Genomic DNA, 499 nt, shown 5'->3' on the forward strand with positions numbered 1-499 from the left:
TCTGCCCCGCGCCATCTGTCAAGAGCCGCCCCAACTTTTTTCGCTCTACCAGCCGGGCTCCGACCAGTAGCAACACCGCAGGAGCACCCGGAGCAACGACCACGGTGATACGACTCCTCTGGGAAGACCTCGGGTTGGCGAAGGCACAACGACACACTACCTTAAAGCCACGACCACTGAACTCGCAGAAACGACTGTAGAATTTAGAGAAACAACCGTACGCTGTAATTCGTAGAATCTAACCTCTACCTCGACAACATTACCAAACCCGCTGCACCCGAAACATTCGCGACCAACGTCGCAAAGCTGCAATACGACTGCAACGATAGCATCCTGTGCCACAACCACAACGACCACTATGACTGCTATGACCGCAACTACAACTGGCATCTCTTAACGGTACAGCAGGATCCTACTATTGCAATGGAGCAATTTGTGTTCCCGGCCGGAATATAAGGAATGTTAATTCGGCTATTTTACTGAGGAGCAGGAAAGCGGG

At 52.1% G+C, this 499-nt stretch overlaps 1 protein-coding gene across 1 annotated transcript in view; it reads right to left on the minus strand.

The window, feature by feature from the left end:
- The window catches only part of LOC119588856 (band 4.1-like protein 4), a gene marked incomplete at its 5' end in the record, with an annotated part of 128,141 nt that overhangs the window by 56,289 nt on the left and 71,353 nt on the right, over positions 1 to 499 (minus strand).

This window comes from Penaeus monodon, chromosome 24, assembly GCF_015228065.2.
Source record: "Penaeus monodon isolate SGIC_2016 chromosome 24, NSTDA_Pmon_1, whole genome shotgun sequence".
In the NCBI taxonomy this organism is placed as follows: Eukaryota; Metazoa; Arthropoda; class Malacostraca; order Decapoda; family Penaeidae; genus Penaeus; species Penaeus monodon.